Source organism: Hibiscus syriacus, unplaced genomic scaffold, assembly GCF_006381635.1.
Source record: "Hibiscus syriacus cultivar Baekdansim isolate YM2019G1 unplaced genomic scaffold, ASM638163v2 tig00001478_pilon, whole genome shotgun sequence".
NCBI lineage: Eukaryota > Viridiplantae > Streptophyta > Magnoliopsida > Malvales > Malvaceae > Hibiscus > Hibiscus syriacus.
The window spans coordinates 3,600,986-3,626,110 of NW_024061874.1; the positions used below are offsets into that span (position 1 = coordinate 3,600,986).

At 35.0% G+C, this 25,125-nt stretch overlaps 1 long non-coding RNA gene and 2 pseudogenes across 1 annotated transcript; all 3 read right to left on the bottom strand.

Moving 5' to 3' along the window:
* Positions 1 to 488: 488 nt before the first annotated feature.
* Positions 489 to 23,125, bottom strand: LOC120126942. The gene is made up of 3 exons (XR_005516490.1): positions 22,946 to 23,125; positions 17,855 to 17,862; positions 489 to 499 (listed from the first exon to the last, which is right to left on the bottom strand). It is a non-coding gene; the product is annotated as an uncharacterized LOC120126942 (long non-coding RNA).
* LOC120126933 lies at positions 14,729 to 15,485 on the bottom strand (annotated as a pseudogene).
* A 51-nt stretch (positions 23,126 to 23,176) lies between the features above and the next one.
* LOC120126949 lies at positions 23,177 to 23,934 on the bottom strand (annotated as a pseudogene).
* Positions 23,935 to 25,125: the final 1,191 nt, after the last annotated feature.

A 25,125-nucleotide genomic window follows, 5' to 3' on the forward strand; every position in this document is an offset into this window, starting at 1 on the left:
GGGTCCTGCAACCAATATTTCATCCACATACAACAAAAATATAACAAAATCATTATCCCCAAACCTCTTGAAATAAGAACAAGGGTCTGCATTAAGTCTGTTGTATCCAAGGCACTTAATGAAGGAATCAAATCTCTTATACTAACACCTCGGCGCCTGCTTTAGACCGTACATAGATTTGTTCAACCTACAAACCAAGTTCTTCTTTTCTTTTCCTTCAAAACCTTCAGGCTGGAGTATATAAATCTCTTCTTCAAGATTTCCATGAAGAAAAGTTGTTTTAACATCTACCGCTCTAGATGTAAGTTAAATGTAGAACACATTGCCAAGACTACTCGAACTATTGTTAGTCAAACCATAAGATAAAAGATTTCATTGAAATCGATACCTTCTTTTTGAGCATATCATTTAACCACCAGTCTTGCACGATACCTCTCCACTTGATCGTTACCATTTCGCTTGATTTTGAAGACCCATTTGTTACCAACTGGCTTTCTTCCTTGTGGTAGTGGCACAAGGTCCCATGAATTATTTTTATGAAGGGCTTCAATTTCTTCTTGCATTGCCATCATCCACAGTGAAGCATCTAAGCTGTTTATTGTCTCCTGGTATGTTGACGGCTCACCGTCATCTGTTAAAAGGCAGTATGTAATATTTCCTTCTATAACATAATCTGAGAATTATTTTCTATCATTTTTACGTTAAAAAAATTAGATTATATCATCTTGGCACTAAAATTATTGTTTTCTCTAATCATGCAACCTTGACGTATTTGATGAACAAAAAGGAGGTGAAGCGAGATTAATCTATTGGATCTTGCTTCTTCAAGAATTTATTATGGAGATTAAGACAAAAAGGGATGTGAGAATTTGGTAACCGATCATCTGAGCCAACTTTTGATTTCCACAATCGATCCACCGCTCTGAGAAGAGTTCTTAGAGGAAAGTTTGATTTGGCGTAAAAATCAGCCCCTTGGTTTGTAGACATGGTAAATTATTTAGCCACAAGTAAGTTGCTGATAGATTTACTGAGAACCAAAATTAAGCTAGAATATCGATTTTATATTTGGGACGATCCGTACCTTTGGAAGCACTACTTAGACCAAGTAATTTGGTGATGCGTTGCCAAAAGTGAGGTAAGTTTCATACTCACTTTTGTCACTTTTACTCTTGCGGCGACCATTTTAGACCACAATTAATTGCACACAAAATTCGTGAGTGCATATTCTTTTGGCCTAACATTTTCCATGACACTTATGTGTTTTGCAAAGCTTGAGAAATATGTTAGTGCGTGGGTAATCTAAGTTGAAGGAATGAAATGCCTCTCATGCCAATTCAGATCTGCGAAATCTTTGACGTTTGGAGAATCGATTACATGGGTTCTTTCATTTTTTTTCAAAAATACATTCATTATTCTTGCATTTGATTACGTTTATAAATTAGTATAGGTTAAGGCTACCCAAAACAATGATGGCAAACTACTATTGACATTCTGAAGAATTTTATTTTCTAGGTTTGGTATACCACGAGTGATAACAAGCGATAGAGGAACTCACTTCGTCATTCGAGTCATTGAGGTGCTGATGAAGAAGTAAGGGTAGAGAACTGGCACAACCTACCATCCACAAACAAACGAACAAGAACAAGTATAGAATCATGAGATTAAGGTGATCCTTGAAAAAATAGTCAAGCAAGACCACAAGGTTTGGAGTTTGAAGTTGATCGATACCTTTTGGGCATATAAAACCGTGTACAAAGGCTCCATTAGAATGTCACCATACTGTCTCGTCTTCAAAAAACCATGCCATTTTTCAATTGAGCTAGAGCATAAGTCATATTAGGAGTTCAAGTAATGTAACATGGAAATAGATGCGGTCAACAAGGAGCGCAAGTTTCATATCCAAGAGCTTGAGAAATCCGTAGAAAATCTTAAGATAGTGCTTGGACATTTAAAGAAAAAAAAGAGTTCCACGATCATAGAATTTCCTTTAAATATTTTTCTTAGTCAAAAGGTTTTACTCTTTAACTCTAAGTTTAAAGTTTTTGAAGGTTAACTCAAATCAAAGTGGCTCAGACATTTAACGGTAACCCAAGTATTCCCTCATGGCGCAATCAAAGTTAAAGATGACTTAAGAGTTTGATTCAAAGTTAACGGTCAAAGGTTGAAACCATTTTATGACAATGTTATGGCCTGTTTAGTTGAAGAAATTAGTTTGGAAGAACATGTAGATTGAATCAGGTCGTCAAGCTCAACGACGTTAAACAAAACGCTTCATGTGAGGCAACATATTTTTAATATTGTATTCTTCGATTTTAATTTTTATTAGGCATTTTACTTACTATAATTTTTATTTTTTAGGCATCGCGGTAAGTTTATCCAGGCTTAAACGGAGTCGAAAGTAGTGTTTTCGATCGAATCAGACAAAATTTTGGACCCCCAACACAACAAAACATTTGAACTCCCTCTCAGCAGTGAAGTGCAATGTTTCATTAAATGAAGAATGTTAGTAGAAATGAAGAAGACGTGACGCACATTAGCAATCTCAATTTCAAATTTACTATAACCCTGTCACCTATACCTTTGTATCTTTTACCCAATTTCAAACATTCCCTCTTATGTCTAACATATGTTTGACCTAGCATTCCCTTTTCTCTTTTAAAATTCTTTGCGCCCCACATGTTACTTATCTCTTCACACTTTTATTATCTTATTAAATTCAAAATTCCTTTCCCCAATCATTTTCTTTTATATCTATCCCACGTGATCTAAACCCTAAAACTCTTTATTTTATTTTCTCTCATTCGATTCTTCTTCCTCTAATTCTTTCGCCCATTCTTCCTTCCAAACCGACCGTAAACACTCTTCCACCATAACCCCCAGTTAGTTCATTTCCCCACTCATCTCTAGCGTCATCGTACCTCTTTTCTCCATTCACGATGGTCCAAACTCGTAACCAAGGTAACAATGATCCAACTATTACACTGATGGTACTCGGTAGCCGAAGATGATAATTTGCTCTAGTGTTCGTGGATGTGTCAAATGACTTAGACGCAATGACATCACCTTCTCCTTGTCGTGGTGGAAGTTAACAGCAGGTAACAATGATCCCACTGCACTCGAGTCGTTCCATGCTCCTCCACCCTTTCCTACTTTCATCGGTCGTCATTCACACTGATCAGACATATATGACCTAAGTAATGCTCGTCGTTACTCACTTTCACGGTCACTATCTCCTTCATTCCATTCTATGCCAACCTTGGCATCTTTATCTTCTCGATCGAGGCATTTGACCATGCCTTCATATTGATGAATTCAGCGACATCATACCAATATCATGAGCTAAGTTCCGAACCTGTTTCAATTCCACCATTACTAATGTATCATCATGTTTTCGGTTTTTACAAAGGATTTCACTACCAGATTTCCATCGATAGGGCAGCTTGAGCACGCTTCCGATTCTCACTGTCACACCGAGCAACCCTATTTTTCATTCGATACATCTAATTCGGGCGAATTTCCAACACATCCTAAAAGCCCACCGGTGCCTTCGTACGATCCTGAGTGTAACCGTCGAGGGCATTCTTATGTAGTTGCGGCTAAAGAAAACTTGAAAGGATATTTGTACTCTGTAAACGAGCAGTTGGTTTGCTTCGAGTCGGTATGACATTGACCCTTTCGTGTTTGTAAGTTTATTCCAACTCAGACTTTGGAAAATCTACATTTGCAATATGTTGTTTATGCTTATTTTGAATCAATTGATTGGACTTTTTTTCTCGGATTAAATATGACACATTATATGAACTTGTCTTTGAATTCTATGCTACGTTCGCATTTTTGCAGGATCGTCTTATCAATGTCGAGTATCCTAATGTAGTTTCTTTCTGTTTATGTAGCCATCATTTTTGAATGTCTATTTATGTGTTTAATCTTGCCATGGGATTCATGAAAAATATCATAAGTTACAAATATCTAACTAGTTTACTTGAGATGCCAAAGGATTTTGATGCAGATTCTACTTACGCGACACTTACAAGACTTGTCGATATACCCTTCAATGCTCGCTCGACTAAAGCTATTCATATCCATGATCCAACATTGCGTTACATACATCGATTTATAGCTTATAACTACTCGGGAAAAATGATTCTTCTTCTTCCCTGAGTACGACTGAACATTTATTTCTTTGGGGTATGTTAACTGGTATAAAGGTAAATTTGGGCTTTTGGTTTGCCCGTTCTTTTGAGATCGTCATCCGATCTAATCGCCCACTTATCCCTGGTCCTTATATTACTCATAGTGCTTGTATAGCCAATTTTAATGTTATAAACTTTATTTATACATTTTCTATGGATGAACTAGATGAGTATTGTTTGGATTCGATGAGATTACTTGTTGGTACTGTTGTGGCACCTTACTTTGTTCCGCCAGGAGTGATGAGTCCTCGAGGAGAACAAGTCTTCTCCGTTGCAATGCACCACAACCACCACCAAAGGCACCTTGTCTGGACATACAAACACAAATGAATGAAGTCCATGACCCTCTCCACACCATCGAGATGAACATCATTGAGATTCTGTCCTATCTTCACTCTAGCACCTCTCACCGCGACCGTGGTTATGGTCGCCAATGAACATAGGGAGTCTTCTCTATCCTTTATCTTGTATTTTAAATTCTACGTATTGGGACAATACGGATTAAGTGAAGGGGTAAATAATTAGTTGAATTTCACCTTGCTTATCTCCATGTTTTGATTTTAGTATGCCTTGGTTGAATTGGTGGAAAATTCCATTGAAATCCTTTACCTCTGTTGAATATTTTGTTATGCCATGATTGCTTGTGACCATACGGTTTTTTGAGTCTAGATATTTATAATAATGGATGGCATGAGTAGTGATTTGAGTATATTTTTTGTGATATTTCATGACTTTGTTGGTTGAAATATGCCTAATTCAATGCATGTACACATTTTCGGTAAGATTTGAACCTTTACAAGCATATTCTTTATATTCTTGCTCTTATTCTTGTTTAATTGAATGTGTTGAACTAGTCATTATTATTATAGAACATGTACTTTAATACTTGTCGAGACTACATAAGAACTTGATGCTTTGAAATGATTTGGGCACTTAGGAATCACGACCACTTTTTACCCAAAATGCCTACCCTATTATTTCCCATTAGTTAATCATGTTTGAGCTTATTCCCGTTCTTTGTTTTCACCATAAATTTAAACCTGATCCTTTCCATTTGTCCCTCTCTTCCACCCTTGTCAATACAAATAGTATGAGTTGAACATTGTATGATCATGATCCACACAAAGAAAAAAGAAACAAATAGAAAATCAAATTCGAAAGGATTTAAATAAAAAACAAAAGAAAAAGGGTTCGAAAAATAGAAAAAGAAAACAAAAATAATGGTTTGCTTTAAGTTTTATTGTTTGATGAATTACTTTGTTGTTTTATTTACTTGCATTTATTTTGGACTTTGACTTAATTATTTGAAAATATCTTACATGTCTTGATATTTAGTCTCATTTTAGCCTTATTCCCTACCTTTACCTAAGCCACATTACAACCTTTTTCAAGACTCAATGATTATTGCATCTTGTTCTAATTAAGTAATGGAGATTTGATTTTCTTACATGCTTATAGAAATATCACATTTGGTTCTGTCTTTGAGCGTTCTTGCACCTAAAAACACATTGAATGAATTGAGTCAATCTTTGTGAGGTGTTGAGTTGGGTTGCATTGAAATTAATGAATGACTGGATGTTATAATTTTGTTTAGCTTGATCCAACTTGTGTTTTCCAATTGATTGATATCTTATCTTGGATGATTGTTATGAACTTGAATTGCATGACTTGCTTTGATATGAGACGAGGCAGAGGAAGGTAAATGGAGTTTATAACTTGTTCAATTGAAGCATGCTTGAGGACAAGCATGTCATAAGTGAGGGGAATTTGATGAGTCTTATTGATTTATATTATTTAGTTGTTAATTTTCCCGTGTTATCAGATTTTTACTGCTGATTTGGTTATGTTTTACTTATTTTCTAGAACTAGCAGTAAGAAGGGCGCAATCTATATTTTTTTATTATTAGATCACGGTTGGAGACATGGACACTACATTGGGCATGACGCGTTTTGACGTGGCAGTTTTCAGAAGGTCCAGTCAGCGTCAGAAGATTATGGAAGCAGTATAGTTAGAACTATACGAGGAGATCTTTTAGGAATCCTAGTTTTAAGTTTGAATTCAAAACACTTGGATTTTTCTTTTAATGTTTAGCATTATTTGCATTTTCTATGCTATCTTTAAGGATTTGGAAAACTATAAATACCATCTTAGGGTATAGCTTGAACATATCTAGATTTTACTTTTGTTACTTCTTTTTTATTTTTACATAAGATTTCTTTCTCTTTTTCATCTTTACTTACTTTACTTTAAGCTTTATTGTTTTCATAAAACATGTTAAGTATGATTTCTATCATGCTTAGCTAATTTTGACATTTACCCTAGAGGTAGAGATGACTCAATTCCAAATGTAAGAATTGAAAAACACTTAACATCGTCATATTACATTCTTAGTTTTCTACAAATTTTGATTGGCAATTAAAATTTTCTTTAAAAATCAAAATGTTTTCATTTCAAAAATTTGATGTTGGTCTGAATGTTGTTTTGATTAACAGTTAGGACGAATGATCAACTTGTAAAACATTTGACTTCTTGTAAACTCACTTAACGGCAGTCCGCAAAGGGAAATTAGGATCAGATTTTATTCTCATTAAGAGACAACATAATTTGAGTTGGGCTTTTCCAAAAATAAATATGATTTGTTCTAGCGGTGATAGTTGTAGTTAGTCCATTCCAGGACTGAATTTTAGAGGTTGACTTGGGAAGATCGGTTTATCAAAGAGAAAAGAAAGTTACAAGGGTTGATCCTTGTAGACTGTAACCGACATGAATCCCAGAGTAAAATCCATTTTGATGATCAAAGTGAATTGAGTCAAAGTGAAGCTTGAGGCTATTTTCTCCATAATTGTTTTCGAATCTTTTATTTTGATTCTTATTACTTTCATTCAGTTAGTTTAATTCTTATCTCACCAAACCTCCCCTTTTGTTATTTACATTTTGTTATAGATTATCTGGATTAGAATCAACGCAAATCAATATCAGGAATTTATTTTCTTCTGTATAATATGCTCATTCCTATTTAATTATTGATATTGAGAAAAATTAATTTTATTTGATAGTACACGATACATGACAACCATCTTTTTTTCTTCTAGTATTTCTTAGTCACATGGTAAAACTTTTGTGACCAAGTCTTGTTCCATCACCCTACAATAACGAATTTGATAAACAATAAATTCAACTCAAATTCAATTTTAATATTTGTGAAAACATATGATTGAACAAGAAATGGAAATGTGGCGAATGCTAGTTCTTCCTTGTGTGTGGATTTATTAGTGCTTTGAAGCTACTTGAGGGAAATAGAGTTTTAGCGGCATTTTTCAGTGCCACTAAAAGCACTCTCAGCGATAGCAAAAATGCCGCAAGAAGCGCCTGACATACCAACGCCGCTTACATTAGCGGTGTTTGAGAACAAAAAACACCGTAATAGGTCAAGATATATAGCGGCCTTTTTTGGAACAAATGCCACAAAAGGTCGAGATCTATAGCGGCATTTTTGGAACAAATGCTGCAAAAGGTCAAGATCTATAGCGGCGTTTTTGGAACAAACACCGCTAATTACCTTTATTTACCTAAGATTAATTGATTTTGCATATTTAATTTATGCTTTACATCACCTAAATTTAATATCATGTAGCTTTATCTAATTAACAACAACCATAAATTTTAATTAAGACAAATTATTCAGAAAAATACTTAACAACAAAATAAATTAAAATTTATAAACATTAAAATTAAATGTAATGTAGTTTAACATTGTTCTCTAGAATGTAGTCTAGGTTCTTTCACTTTCAATTAAAAAAAAATTGTTCACTAGAATTTAGTCTTCGTTGCTCCTTCGTGGGGGAAAGAAAGTAAAAAAACAATTTTCCTTGTTTGATGAAGCATCGTTAAGTTTTGCCTTCGTGTAAACTATATATGGAGAAACTCTTGATCCATTTCACCAAATAAATCCCCTAGCTTCGGTTCACGAAGAAGACTCCTCACGCGCTTCAGTGCTTCAGTTGAAACAGATAACGACCTTCCACCTACAATATGAAACTTGATTGAGGTGGCTTGGGAACTAAATCAAACATTAAACAAAAAGAATTAAAGTAAAAGAGAGAAGAGTTTTCTTGGAGTAACAGTAGATGCAGCGTCGTCTTCATCGAGGATAGATAATGCTTTTGCAATTGAAGATTCTTTCAGCGCCACAGATTTCCCCAATTGATTCTAAACATCGGGTATTTATCCACTCCTCTTTCATCGTTCTCAATAAGCTTCAAACATCATGCGTACTATCTATGAAATTTGAGAGTACAAAATAAAAATATAGCGGCTGAAAGATTAAGAGATTATTACCTTGAAGTAGGAGATCGACCATGGAAGGGTATGAAGCAATAGGAGTTCCTTTCGGGTCATCATCGGGTTTCGATGGCAAGAATGAACTGAAAGCCTCCCAACGATAATTTGATCCGTCGTCAGAGCAAATACGCTACGTGGACATTCCGACGATTTTGCTTAGGGATCGTGGATTAAATTTTCTAAAGTTTAATCCACAAACAATTTGTCTTACTCTGTCCATACATATGGGTGATCGGGTTATTTACTGCATGTCTTTTGATGTTTCGACATTAGTAAACACAAGTAAACACAAACTAAAAACAAACAAGAAAAACAAACATTCAAGAACCGAAGCTAACTACTAAACTTGATGTAGTGAGCGAATGTCACTTTACCCTCTAAAAGTAAAGTGGCTCTTCATAGATAATTCCTAAGTATTGGTTCATCATTATTTTACTAACTCATTTGATATCTTATTTAAAATCAAAGAATAGTATAGATAAGGTGAAGTATGATCAAGCCATTACAATTTAATAGTAATAATTATATATAATGACTAATTTAGAAGATGTGAAGAGACTAAATTTGTATAAGATCACTGAACATGGATAGAAAAGAAATTCGACAAGAAACTACAATGATCTCTTAAAATCAGTTTACGTTGCACAAAATCTCCTACACACAGAAAGTCAAGTTTTGGTTGTGGCCAATAGTAACAATTCATTTACAATAAATCTAAACAGTGGATCAATTGCAATCAACTCATCCAAAAAGTCAGCATGTTTTTCATTTGATTAATTTATTCAAAGACATTAAAGGAACAATTCAATACATTCAAAATATTTTTTATAAAATAAACTGTACCTAGACATGGGTAGCACCGTCGGAAATAAACAAAATTAAAAGACAGAAGCATCAAATCAGAGAATGGCAAAAATATTGGAGAAAATAACATACAAATGCACCACCAAGCTTGTACAACATTCAATGCCTTGGAGTATTAAGCCTCTTCAAATGTTTCTTCTGTAACACCCATAACTAGTATAATTATACCTATACAGATTATAGATGTGACCCGAATTTTTAAAACTATTTTCACTTCAAAATCGATTCAATAATTTATTTGCTTAAAATGATAAATGATATTATGAAAATATCATATCATATGAATCGTGATTCATTATAACAAATTTAAAACAAACGATTTTTTATGAATAGTGAATAGTGAACAGTAACAGTAAACAGTGAGGGTATCAATTCCTGTAGTAGGGAATCGGTACCCCTTAAGCATTCTGGAAGTTTTTTTAAAACGTGGTACATTTCATTACTACAGTAACTGCTACAATGCTACAGTAATTTCCGAAAATTACATATAAAACTCATAAAAATTAACCTTTCATCACTATCAAGTTACCAATTTGTTTCCAAATTAATTCAACAAAACCAATTTAACATTATCAAATTACATGCCACTATCTAAGTCAAATTCCATCATATGATGTCTTACTGATATTGAAATATACTCTTCGATGCTTGATGTCACTTTGAACTCTTTATTCCACTATTGGCTTTTTACCTACGCGTGAAAATCATCACACACTAAGTATAAACTTAGTGAGGCAATTAAAACAATAGACAATGCAATACAATTCATGCATGAATTTCAATGACAAATTCAAAATGCCATAAAATCATGTTATTTGCAAATCCAATATTTTACAATGGTCAAAATGATATAACATTTCTTATCATTTATCCTATAAACTCATAAGCTTATTTTACCAATATACTTAACATTTATCCCATAAGCTCGTAAGCTTATTTTACCAATATACTTACCATTTAATCCCATAAGCTCGTAAGCTTATTTTACCAATATACTTACCATTTATTCCATAAGCTCGTAAGATTATTTTACCAATACAGTTGCCATTATTCCATAACCATATACCATAGACAATAGCCATAAACAATAGGCAATAGCCCAATATACAACTCTGAGGACCCTGGGTACACGAGTCAAATATAAGCACCATAGTGCAATCCCGAATATGACACATAAGGTCATGTCCACCATCTGTACTAGGTATCCTTAAGTACAGTCCCAAATATGACACATAAGGTCGTGCCCACCATATACACTAGGCATCCTTTAGTGTATTCCCGAATATGCAGCCTGCTGCTGGACTCTATGGCATGCCAACTATACACTATCCCTTAATAACTGACTTGGGAATACAGTCTATTTTATTTGATCCATCCATGGAAAAGTATATTATCATAATTTAACATTGGGTAGTTAATACCCGAAATAATATTCATGGTAAAATATCACAATTTCCATAATCAATGCATTATAATTTCATACAGTGACATATCAATCTCATGTCAATTTATAAAAATATGACATAATATCATGCTGATATAAATAAGGTAGACTTATCACAAGTCTTCCTGATGATGTATAAAACATCTATGTATAATGTCATGCATGTATTGCACTCACCTTGACACTTTAAAATTTTCCAAATATGTGCCTCACTATGTTCCACAATAAACCCTTTATACTTGACTTGCTTCAATCGCAAATCAATCACAATCTGTATAAATCAAAAATTCATAATGATACATATGTTAGTATTGTACTAACATAAACATATCCCAAAATAACTCCATAATATATTTGGAACTCATTTTCTACCAAATACTCAATACTTAACGATTCCTTTTAACATTGGAACCAACTTTTCCAATTTACACAAAATGGCCCTTCACCATTTAAATTCAATTCCATGCATTCAAATATATATTCACCATTTAAATATTACTCTTCATCTTCTAATCCCTTTCCACTTAAATTCTAAAATTTCCATATTCAGACAACTCGCACTACCTTTAAATAATCAGTACTCGGTATTGATATACATACATGGAATTCAATTGCATTTATTCCGTTGAAAACTAGACTCGAATACGAATCAATCCATATAAAGAACCCCTTCTAATTCATTATGTACAATTTATGGTGAATTTTCAAAGTTGACCAACAGAATCTGTTTTGCATAATCTGTTGTCCGATTTTTTTCTGACCTTTTCTTGGTTAAAAATTCATATATTTTGTATACACCTTGAAATTGATCCCCGTTTGTTTTAAACAAAACTATATCGATATATGAACACAAATATATAAAAATAACCTCCAAATTATTTTTATATAATTTCTGATGAATTTTCAAACCCACTGCTAATTTCAAAATATAAATTGTTTTCTTTAACCTCATCCTTATGTTCTTCATCAATTCTTACACCAATTCTTTAAAATCACTTAACTCTTCATAACCCATAAAACTCAAGAAATCAACATCCCCTTCATCAACTCAAGATGAACTTGAACACTAACAATATTATCATGCAATATTGGTACCAAATGATATCATTTTTCGCATATAACAATTTCTATTTCACATCATACTCAAAATCCAAATGAATTTTCTTAAAAATGGAATTGAAGCTTTCTCTCACCTTTGGAGAAAGCCACGCAACTTGGAGAAGAAAATGAACAATTTGGATGAAATGTTGGGTGCATTTTATCTTAATTTACATTTAATCTAACTTTAAATGAATAAAATATTCATTCACTTCAGATAAGACCAAATCACCCTTAATGAATCTTCTTATTCACCATAAAACCATGACAACTCATCCTTATCATATTTCAAAGTCAAAGCTGAATTATTTTGACTTTGATTTCCGAAATTTCCCATGAAATTTTCAAAACTTGAGTTTTAGTCACTAAATTTCATTGTTTCAGTTAAATCTGAAAAATTGCACATTTCCAAACCAAATTTCTCTGATCCAAAATATTAAAATAATATTTCCAACCATTTTATATCATCCTTCAAAATTTTGTAAAGTTCCAATTTGATCTACAATTATCGATTCCTTACCGGCTTAAACACATACTAATTTTTCTTTACTAAAATTCCAAATCCAACAATATGATCTCTATAAAACCCCACTCTCAAGAGTAAACTATCTATTTATGGAAGAAAATACTTTTTAGGAAATTTATCACTTAATTCTTCAAACTTTTCCCTAGTTTTATACTTTGACCATCAAACTTTCCAAATTTCCATTTTGGTCATTATCTAAATTTTTGGGGTATTACATCTTCAACCCTCTAGCCTGTAAAACAGGGACAATAGGAAAAGTTCAGTCAAAACAACAGTGTTAGAGACTTTGAAACAGAATAACAAAGAAGAAAAACTTGTCTCAAATCAAACAAGATAGAGAGCCTAGAAATTCAAACAAATAAACCATTAAATAACATAAAATAAAACAAATATAATGGAACCTAACACCATTTAGAAACTACTATGGAACACATTCAAAAGGAGTATTTCATCGAACACACTCGTTTAAGAAACTAAATTTCCAATTTCTGCATACAAATTAAGGAATATTATAGTCCTAAACGACATACCTAACTATTTAAGTTAAACCAGTTAAGTTTCAAAATTTGTGAGAATAAGGTTAACACGGATCAGTGAGACAGTGACTTAAAATCAACTTGCTTTCTATTGTCTTCAGCAACTTTCTCATCAACCAAACAAGCAACAATAGGGGAGAAAATGTATCTCAGAGAACAACACCATAGCCACCACATTGGAAATGGAATAATCAGCAAGTTCCAGAAGAAGGCTTTCGCCTAAAAATTTCGAGAAGAGATTAATTGTGTACCTGAATTTTGAACCTTGAGGAGCGACTAGTAGTGTGACGGTGGTGACTGGCGGTGCAACGGTGGTGACTAGCATGCCGATTTGATGAAGATGCTCGCTGAGGATGGAGGGAAAGGTTTAAGAAGAAACAAACTAGGGATAGGGGGAGGAGATTTATTTATCCCAAGACGGTATTTTAATAACAAACGCCACTAAGGTACAGATCTATTACGGCGTTTTAATAACAAACGCCACTAAGGTTCGCCTCTATTGTGGCGTTTTTATAATAAACACCACTAAGGTACGGCTCTATAGCGGCATTTTAGTGACAAATTCCACTAAGGTTCACCTCTACTGCGGTGTTTTAGTAACAAACGCCACTAAGGTTCACCTTTATTGTGGCGTTTTTATAACAAATGCGACTAAGGTTCCTCTACTGCGGCGTTTTCATAAAAATGCCACTACGGGACGGATCTATAGTGGTGTTTTTTCCACTAAGGTTCCTCTATTGCGGCATTTTCATAACAAACGGCACTACGGGAGAGATCTATAGTGGAGTTTTACTGAAAAACGCCGCTAAATTTTATATTCAGTGGCCTTTTTTTATAGAAACACCACTATATGTGAAATTTTATTGGTGTTTGCCTTATAAATACCGCGAAAAACGCCGCTATAGACTCATTTTACTATTGTGAGAATTAGATGAAATCAATTAGTTTAGAATCATTCAACTAAATTACTTTAAAACATGGAAATTAAGAATAGAACCAACTGAAAAAGAATGCAAAAGGGAAGAGGAGAATCGTTCTCGAACCAGCCAACTAAGTCGGTTCGTAGAGGAATTTGGGAGTGTAGCACGAAAACGCAGAAACATGTGCAACTCTCTCATCCCAGGTGAAGATACAAGTTGTTATGATATAAACCTAGCTACTAAGTATAGTAGAAACAGAAGAGAGAATAGAAGAATACTCTGCATTTCATTTCACGAATCTTACTTACATGATTGGAGGCTTGGCAGCTTATTTATATCAGCTGATTAACTATAACAACTGGTTAACAACTTCCCTTAACTAACTAGTAACAACACTTAACAAATTCTTAACAACTTTAGTTACAACTAATTTTATACTAACATTCTATACACTAACATTCCCCATGTAGTTCACACTTTCAGCTTTGCTCTCTGATGAACACTCTTCATGCTATTCACAACACTCTTCATGTTGTTCACATACACTAACATTCCCCATGTCATTCTTCTTCACTTATTCGGACAATCTTTTTGTTAGAAGCAAGGCGGTTAAGCTATGAGCTCCCGAGTGTAATTTGAAGCCTCTCTTGGGCAAGAAAACACCCTATTTTGTCTGGTTAAGGAGAACAAGGCTGTTAAACTCTTGACTCTCCCTAGATATTTTCTACTATGGACACTTGGCTGTTAAGCTTCAAGTTCCAACTACCAATGCAAGCATTGTGTTGAGTAGGAGAAGTTTTGATGCTCAGTAGTTTGCAGACCAATCTGCAGCACTTCCTACTTTTTTTTCACTCCAATAGATTCCTTCTTCGCCTCTACATCGACGCTGAAAGTTGCACCGCAGACATGACCTGAACTGTCCACCCTCGGCACCAGCTTCAACTCATTCAGAGGATGCTCGTAGCTCCTTAAACCTCCGGAGGATGTGAAAAAACACCCTTTCGGGAATGGAGCAAAAGTCTTCCCGCAAACTTTCTTGACGGTCTCCGTATCATCCGCAAGAACAAGATGGCTTTCAGCGTTAGTTCCCCAGAAGAAAGGTACACTTCCATTGGCATCTGAAGCTATAAATGTGTCTTTTGAAAAGTTATAGTAGATAACAAAAGCAAACTTCCCTTGGATATCTCTTACAACCTGATCAGGAGGGTAAGGACCTCTGTCTTGGAGTGTTCGGCAAGCTTCAATGACGATGATTCCCTCGTTTGCAGTCTTGTTCAAGCCATATTGTTGCTTAAGAATAGCAACATTCTCGATGTGGCCTTGAAACAAGCAAAAAATGTCATCCACAACAGCAAAGATTCTGGGGAGAAGTGAGTTTTTCTTTTCGAGAGAGTAGGCCATGAAACCCGAAGAACCAAGATTGACAGTGACGGAGCCAGGATGAATAGAGGCGAAATGGGCAGCCAAGAAGCCATTATTGAGTGTTGAATCTGCTCCAGAGTCGCCGGAACATTAAGAGCATCGGGGCTCTAGGCAATCGATTTCTCGAGAACTACTAACATTTTCTGTTATTTTGCTTTGCAAAGAAAACTAAAGGCAGATTATAATTGTGACAGAAGCAGCGGCTTCAGGATCTTCGGCGAATGATACCATGTTATGATATAAACCTAACTACTAAGTATAGTAGAAACAGAAGAGAGAATAGAAGAATACTCTGCATTTCATTTCACGAATCTTAATTACATGATTGGAGGCTTGGCAGCTCATTTATATCAGCTGATTAACTATAACAACTTGTTAACAACTTCCCTTAACTAACTAGTAACAACACTTAACAAATTCTTAACAACTTTAGTTACAACTAATTTTATACTAACATTCTATACACTAACACAAGTAATGACGTCGTTTGTCTCGCATAATTCGTTAACGTCGTGCTGTGCCTTCTTGTTTTCTTTCTCTTTTTAATTATCTTTTTTTAATTTAAAAAAGGCCTTATTGTATGAGAATAAAACATTATTGTTAAAACTAGTATAAATACAAGATGTTATCACACATAGAATGAAATAAAATATTTTATTAAAAAATGTTCAATAAATAATTATAAATGAAATAGTAAAGAATTTATATACAAATATTTAGTCGTGCGCTTTACCATAAATTATAAATTTTAAATATATAGTTTAAATATTATCATTTACAAATATAAAAATAATAATATATTAATATTAATATTAATATTAATCACACTTAAACATGAATTTTAAGTAAAATTAATCCATTACAACAACCTAGTGGGAGGATCATATTACGTAAATTAATGTGTAAGGACTATATTTTAAATTTCATGCATAGTAGAGGAACCAAAACCATAATTTGATCTTATTAGGGGGATCGGGATTGAATTATAATAAATATTTTTTATGCAAAATTGGTAATTTATTCATCAAATGAATGATGCAATTGAGGAGTACAATTAATACTCATGACCTCATAAAACTTATATCTATCAAGGTTGAAATTGCATTATACCACAGCTTCAGTTTATCAACTTCCTTCTCTAGTTCTGATACTTTGCAGGAAAAATTTGTATATATGCACATCCGGTCTACTATCTGCATCTTGCTAATACCTCTTCGGGTTCCTCAGTACTGCTCGAACTGCTATCCGAGTCACTGCCATGTTCCGAGGATGCCGAAACATTCTTAGTACAACCGTCTATTGTCTTGGGAGTAAAGCAACTGCAGGAATGATTATTGTAATAAGGTTTTGGTTGGACGGATAGATAATTCGAATTAGTCGGAAAGGGTCGATAGTCGTATGTAATGGGATAAGTACTAGGAGGGAAAACATTTGACCAAGGCCATATAGAGTTTTCTTGAAAAGTACTTTGTTTCTATTCACTTGATTTGCTTTACATCAATAACCCTATTTATATAATGGGCGCGTCTTTCAGCTAACAGTCTAACAACTTTCTCAACTTAGTAATTGCTCCCCTAACAGATTATGACGCGTGACAACCTACTGACCATACTAACTACTAGCTGACACACTACCTTCAAGATTCCCCTCGTTTTCTGGTTAAAAAAAAAACAAAGACTCTTTTACACATCAGACTAACATGTCTGGACACACACCTTATCATGAAATAGCTCAAACGATGCTTTGGCTAGTGGTTTGGTTAGGCCATCAGCCAACTGATGACAGGCAACATAATTAACACCAAGAAGATTAGCAGGAATCTTTTCTCGAATGAAATGCACGTCCATATCAACATGTTTTTTGTGTGCGTAATATAGGATTCACACTAAAGGCAACAACACTTGTGTTATCGGTCCAAATGGTTGGAACTTCATGCAACAAAACCCTCATGTTTACAAGCAATGCAGAAATCCAATTCACCTCAGCTGTGACATCTATGCTGCTCCATTATTCGGCCTTCATGGTCTATAGACTATTTTTTGTTTCTTGAAATTCCAAGTCATAAGACAGCTGCCAACAAACACCCCATGGCCTGATATGGATCTACGATCATCAAAGTCGGCCCCCCAATCTACGTCAGAAAAAGTTGTAACCTTGACCCCCGAGGTTGTTGGAGCAAACTTCAATCCATAGTCTAGGGTTCCAACTAGGTATCACAGTATACGTTTAATGGCACTCATATATTGCACGCATGGAATATGAATGAAATGTGCAACTTTGTTCACGCTGAATATTATATACGGATGAGTATGAAACATATACAACACGCTACCCACGATACTGCGATACTCTTGAGCATCATTCAATGGTTCCCTTTCATTTCGAGACAACTCGTGGGAGATAACATAGCTGTGGGGACTGGCGAGGCCTGCAGCATACCAGTGTTGTCGAGAAGTTCAAGCACAAACTTCCTTTGGCTGAGTGTCAAGCCACGATCATTCCTGTTGACCCCGATACCTAAAAAATAACCCAAATCCCCTAAATCCTTTAGGAAAAACCTCTCGTTGAGCAATCAAACAACTCTCTCAATCTCATCACTCGACTGTCTAGTAATTATGATGTCATCGACATATACAAGCACATATGTATACACACCACCTTTGTTCAATATAAACAAAGAGGCATCTACTTTTGACTAAGCAAAACCGAGCTGCAACAAGCAGTTATCGAGTTTAGCATACCAATTCCTAGGAGTCTGTCGAAGATCGTAGAGAGCCTTTCGTAGCTTGCAAACAAGCCCGGTACCATCGGATGCACATTACTCAAAACCAAGGGGTTGATACATAAAGACATTCTCATCTAGATCACCATTAAGGAATGCGTTATTAACATCGATTTGCCTCAACGCCCACATTTTGGTAATAATAAGAGACAAAATAACATTCATCGTGGTAAATTTTAACACTATACTCAAAGTTTTATTGAAATCCTGGCCTGGGACTTGAGAGTATCCTTTTGCTACAAGGCATGCCTTGTACTTGTGAATCGTACCATCCAGATTGCGTTTAAGTTTAAATAACCAATTGAACCCAACTACAACCATGCATAGAGGTAATCGACCAGCTTGTTGGAAAAATATACTGCTGCAAAACAAGGCGTTATCATTGATTGGAAAATATTAAATAAAATAATCAATCAGAATGATAACCGTGTTGTGGTAATCCGCTGCCCTAGAAGCAAATTTGCCCCAATGTGTGTAATCGCTATAATGGACGAACAATCCCCTTAGGTTAGCACGGCTCTCCAAAAATTTGTACACCCGAATACTAGAGTGAACTTGGATGACACTTCTCTTCTCTCAACTCAAAAAAACACTCTAAAGAGGAAGAGTGTTTTAAAGAAAATGTTTGCTTGGGATATGAATGAAATTGCCCACTATTTATAGGCTAAATAGTGAGGGCAAAATAGTCACTTTCAAATCACAATTTAATTCTATTAAACATAGAATTAAAATCCTTTAAAAGACAATTACAAATTTAGCATTACCAACATTCCCCGCTAATGCGAAAGAATTCTTCCGTAAAAATGAGAGCAATAAAGTTAAAACATGAGAAGAGCAATAGCGAGATCAGTAGCTTAAGCACTAGTAAACGTATCTTGAACTAGTACATAGTGATGATGAGCAATCCTTTTCTTAAATAAGTGAAATTAATCTTGAACTTTATAGATAAGGGTAAACTCATAACACACAACTAACCCCTTCATCCACCAAATTCCTCGATGTGTCTACAAAGAGTATATACAAAAGCGTATATTTGTTTAGCCCTCTATCCTCAGGATTCTAATAAGTGTACTAGAAAAACGGCCCATCGTTTTTCATAAAAGGTGGCTAATCATTCTCGCTTACGTAGGTTATTTCATTAGGTCTATCTCAACATAAACCACTCAAACTGAGTTATAAAATAATTAAAAGCTTTTACAATAGCTCAACCTCACAATAGGTAAGGTGAATTTATTCAAGTTAATTCACTTATTTCCTAGTCATAATCATCATCATTTGAATCACTCTCATCTTTTGTGGATTTGAGAGCAACTCCAATGCTTTTCTTCTTCTCCTTATCCTTTGGTGTCTCGTCAGTATTATCGAGGTCCACTTCATCTTCAAGCATCATTTCATGAGTGAGAAGGGAACCGATTAGTTCTTCAAGAGTTAAGGACGTTAGGTCCTTAGACTAGATGATTGCCATCTTCTTTGATTGCCACGATTTTGGAAGGGAGTAGACTAATTTCCTCACAAGCTTTTCATTTGAAATGATCTCTCCATATGATTTGAGACCATTGACAATTGTTGAAAATCTATCCGTCATAGCTTTGATATCTTCATTTGGTTTCATCCTGAAATTTTTATAGCTAAGCTTTAGAATACTAATTTTAGATTTCTTTACCTCATCGGTACCTTCATGAGTGACTTGAAGTTTGTCCCATATTTCTTTGGCAGTTGTACAAGATGAAACTCTTCCGTATTCATCTGGTCCAAGAGCACAAAATATGATATGGATGGCTTTGGATTTGAGTTGGAACATTCTTGTCTCTCCTTCACTCCACAATCTTGGATGAGTAAGAGGCTTGATGTATCCTTCTTCTATGGCATTCCATGCTCCCATGTCACTTGCTTGAATGAAGTACATCATCCTATTTTTCCAATAGGCATAGTTAGCCCCATTGAAGAAAGGAGGCTTGTTGACGGGCATCGAATCGAGACCGGAGTCGAAGTTTGAAGTAGAGGCCATTGATGACTTTGATTATCGATGTAACTTTTCCCGAATCGACTCAAGAGGTGATTAAACCTTCAAATGAGATAGGCTCTGATGCCAATTGTTGAGTTAATCGATCGATGGAATCGGCCATGAGAGGGGTGAATTGGCAATAAAAATTTTGGTGGAAGCTTTTGCAGAAAATTGAAAGTAATTGCACAGTGATTTACAGTGGTTCGACTTTATCAACCAAAGTCTACGTCCACTACCTTAGCTATCCACACTAAGGATTTTCCAACAAATTCACTAATATTTTCTTTCTTTTGAGGCCAAAGAGATAACCTTACAATTCCCTCAAGAATATACCCCAATTCTTAAGAACACTCTTTTCTCAAAGAGAAGATTACAAATTTGCAAACGTACAAGAAAAACCTCACAAGGAAAAATATGTTTTCACAATTCTAGAAAAAAGAAAGAACACTCAAGAATAAATACAATTGAGCACAATAAGTGTTCTTGAAAGCAAAATGAATATTGAATGAAAAATAGACTTGAAATGCTCAAACTTCAAGTTTGATGCTTTCTCTTTGATTCTCTCTTGATTCTAGTTGCTTGATCTTTCCTGTTATTGATCAATGGCTTCTAAGCTTGTTTAAATACACCTTGAATTACTTTTTAACATTGGGGATCATTAATGAAGTTATTGGAGCCGTTTAAGTGTGAAAACAATTAATATTTTTGCTTGGAGCGTGGGGGGAATCGGTACCCCCTCATGGGGAATCGGTCCCCTAAGTGTAAAATTCAAATATTCAACCGTTGAACAGTGGGGGGGAATCGGTTCCCTCCGAGCACACTATTATTTCTCGGAGCAAAACCCCACTCTCAAGAGTAAACTATCTATTTATGGAAGAAAATACTTTTTAGGAAATTTATCACTTAATTCTTCAAACTTTTCCCTAGTTTTATACTTTGACCATCAAACTTTCCAAATTTCCATTTTGGTCATTATCTAAATTTTTGGGGTATTACATCTTCAACCCTCTAGCCTGTAAAACAGGGACAATAGGAAAAGTTCAGTTAAAACAACAGTGTTAGAGACTTTGAAACAGAATAACAAAGAAGAAAAACTTGTCTCAAATCAAACAAGATAGAGAGCCTAGAAATTCAAACAAATAAACCATTAAATAACATAAAATAAAACAAATATAATGGAACCTAACACCATTTAGAAACTACTATGGAACACATTCAAAAGGAGTATTTCATCGAACACACTCGTTTAAGAAACTAAATTTCCAATTTCTGCATACAAATTAAGGAATATTATAGTCCTAAACGACATACCTAACTATTTAAGTTAAACCAGTTAAGTTTCAAAATTTGTGAGAATAAGGTTAACACGGATCAGTGAGACAGTGACTTAAAATCAACTTGCTTTCTATTGTCTTCAGCAACTTTCTCATCAACCAAACAAGCAACAATAGGGGAGAAAATGTATCTCAGAGAACAACACCATAGCCACCACATTGGAAATGGAATAATCAGCAAGTTCCAGAAGAAGGCTTTCGCCTAAAAATTTCGAGAAGAGATTAATTGTGTACCTGAATTTTGAACCTTGAGGAGCGACTAGTAGTGTGACGGTGGTGACTGGCGGTGCAACGGTGGTGACTAGCATGCCGATTTGATGAAGATGCTCGCTGAGGATGGAGGGAAAGGTTTAAGAAGAAACAAACTAGGGATAGGGGGAGGAGATTTATTTATCCCAAGACGGTATTTTAATAACAAACGCCACTAAGGTACAGATCTATTACGGCGTTTTAATAACAAACGCCACTAAGGTTCGCCTCTATTGTGGCGTTTTTATAATAAACACCACTAAGGTACGGCTCTATAGCGGCATTTTAGTGACAAATGCCACTAAGGTTCACCTCTACTGCGGTGTTTTAGTAACAAACGCCACTAAGGTTCACCTTTATTGTGGCGTTTTTATAACAAATGCGACTAAGGTTCCTCTACTGCGGCGTTTTCATAAAAAATGCCACTACGGGACGGATCTATAGTGGTGTTTTTTCCACTAAGGTTCCTCTATTGCGGCATTTTCATAACAAACGCCACTACGGGAGAGATCTATAGTGGAGTTTTACTGAAAAACGCCGCTAAATTTTATATTCAGTGGCCTTTTTTTTATAGAAACACCACTATATGTGAAATTTTATTGGTGTTTGCCTTATAAATACCGCGAAAAACGCCGCTATAGACTCATTTTACTATTGTGAGAATTAGATGAAATCAATTAGTTTAGAATCATTCAACTAAATTACTTTAAAACATGGAAATTAAGAATAGAACCAACTGAAAAAGAATGCAAAAGGGAAGAGGAGAATCGTTCTCGAACCAGCCAACTAAGTCGGTTCGTAGAGGAATTTGGGAGTGTAGCACGAAAACGCAGAAACATGTGCAACTCTCTCATCCCAGGTGAAGATACAAGTTGTTATGATATAAACCTAGCTACTAAGTATAGTAGAAACAGAAGAGAGAATAGAAGAATACTCTGCATTTCATTTCACGAATCTTACTTACATGATTGGAGGCTTGGCAGCTTATTTATATCAGCTGATTAACTATAACAACTGGTTAACAACTTCCCTTAACTAACTAGTAACAACACTTAACAAATTCTTAACAACTTTAGTTACAACTAATTTTATACTAACATTCTATACACTAACATTCCCCATGTAGTTCACACTTTCAGCTTTGCTCTCTGATGAACACTCTTCATGCTATTCACAACACTCTTCATGTTGTTCACATACACTAACATTCCCCATGTCATTCTTCTTCACTTATTCGGACAATCTTTTTGTTGGAAGCAAGGCGGTTAAGCTATGAGCTCCCGAGTGTAATTTGAAGCCTCTCTTGGGCAAGAAAACACCCTATTTTGTCTGGTTAAGGAGAACAAGGCTGTTAAACTCTTGACTCTCCCTAGATATTTTCTACTATGGACACTTGGCTGTTAAGCTTCAAGTTCCAACTACCAATGCAAGCATTGTGTTGAGTAGGAGAAGTTTTGATGCTCAGTAGTTTGCAGACCAATCTGCAGCACTTCCTACTTTTTTTTCACTCCAATAGATTCCTTCTTCGCCTCTACATCGACGCTGAAAGTTGCACCGCAGACATGACCTGAACTGTCCACCCTCGGCACCAGCTTCAACTCATTCAGAGGATGCTCGTAGCTCCTTAAACCTCCGGAGGATGTGAAAAAACACCCTTTCGGGAATGGAGCAAAAGTCTTCCCGCAAACTTTCTTGACGGTCTCCGTATCATCCGCAAGAACAAGATGGCTTTCAGCGTTAGTTCCCCAGAAGAAAGGTACACTTCCATTGGCATCTGAAGCTATAAATGTGTCTTTTGAAAAGTTATAGTAGATAACAAAAGCAAACTTCCCTTGGATATCTCTTACAACCTGATCAGGAGGGTAAGGACCTCTGTCTTGGAGTGTTCGGCAAGCTTCAATGACGATGATTCCCTCGTTTGCAGTCTTGTTCAAGCCATATTGTTGCTTAAGAATAGCAACATTCTCGATGTGGCCTTGAAACAAGCAAAAAATGTCATCCACAACAGCAAAGATTCTGGGGAGAAGTGAGTTTTTCTTTTCGAGAGAGTAGGCCATGAAACCCGAAGAACCAAGATTGACAGTGACGGAGCCAGGATGAATAGAGGCGAAATGGGCAGCCAAGAAGCCATTATTGAGTGTTGAATCTGCTCCAGAGTCGCCGGGAACATTAAGAGCATCGGGGCTCTAGGCAATCGATTTCTCGAGAACTACTAACATTTTCTGTTATTTTGCTTTGCAAAGAAAACTAAAGGCAGATTATAATTGTGACAGAAGCAGCGGCTTCAGGATCTTCGGCGAATGATACCATGTTATGATATAAACCTAACTACTAAGTATAGTAGAAACAGAAGAGAGAATAGAAGAATACTCTGCATTTCATTTCACGAATCTTAATTACATGATTGGAGGCTTGGCAGCTCATTTATATCAGCTGATTAACTATAACAACTTGTTAACAACTTCCCTTAACTAACTAGTAACAACACTTAACAAATTCTTAACAACTTTAGTTACAACTAATTTTATACTAACATTCTATACACTAACACAAGTAATGACGTCGTTTGTCTCGCATAATTCGTTAACGTCGTGCTGTGCCTTCTTGTTTTCTTTCTCTTTTTAATTATCTTTTTTTAATTTAAAAAAGGCCTTATTGTATGAGAATAAAACATTATTGTTAAAAACTAGTATAAAATACAAGATGTTATCACACATAGAATGAAATAAAATATTTTATTAAAAAATGTTCAATAAATAATTATAAATGAAATAGTAAAGAATTTATATACAAATATATTAGTCGTGCGCTTTACCATAAATTATAAATTTTAAATATATAGTTTAAATATTATCATTTACAAATATAAAAAATAATAATATATTAATATTAATATTAATATTAATCACACTTAAACATGAATTTTAAGTAAAATTAATCCATTACAACAACCTAGTGGGAGGATCATATTACGTAAATTAATGTGTAAGGACTATATTTTAAATTTCATGCATAGTAGAGGAACCAAAACCATAATTTGATCTTATTAGGGGGATCGGGATTGAATTATAATAAATATTTTTTATGCAAAATTGGTAATTTATTCATCAAATGAATGATGCAATTGAGGAGTACAATTAATACTCATGACCTCATAAAACTTATATCTATCAAGGTTGAAATTGCATTATACCACAGCTTCAGTTTATCAACTTCCTTCTCTAGTTCTGATACTTTGCAGGAAAAATTTGTATATATGCACATCCGGTCTACTATCTGCATCTTGCTAATACCTCTTCGGGTTCCTCAGTACTGCTCGAACTGCTATCCGAGTCACTGCCATGTTCCGAGGATGCCGAAACATTCTTAGTACAACCGTCTATTGTCTTGGGAGTAAAGCAACTGCAGGA